Genomic DNA, 246 nt, shown 5'->3' on the forward strand with positions numbered 1-246 from the left:
CCGCAGGGAGGCCGCGGACCCCCTACAACTTGTTTCTAGATCGCCTCAAAGACCCTTCTTGTGCTGCTGCTGTGCTGCAGCTGCGCAGATTCGTAGAAGCTTTTCCCCTTGGAGTGTCTCGACAGGAAGCAGCAGATCTGCTGCATGCATTCATCACCAAAACCCAACACAAGCTTCTCCGCACTGCAGCATTCGGGGGGGGCCCCCTGGGGGCCCCCCAGGGGCCCCCCGGCGGGCCCCCCCCCC

Source organism: Eimeria tenella, genomic scaffold (genome assembly GCF_000499545.2).
Source record: "Eimeria tenella Houghton genomic scaffold, Eth_scaff1772, whole genome shotgun sequence".
In the NCBI taxonomy this organism is placed as follows: Eukaryota; Apicomplexa; class Conoidasida; order Eucoccidiorida; family Eimeriidae; genus Eimeria; species Eimeria tenella.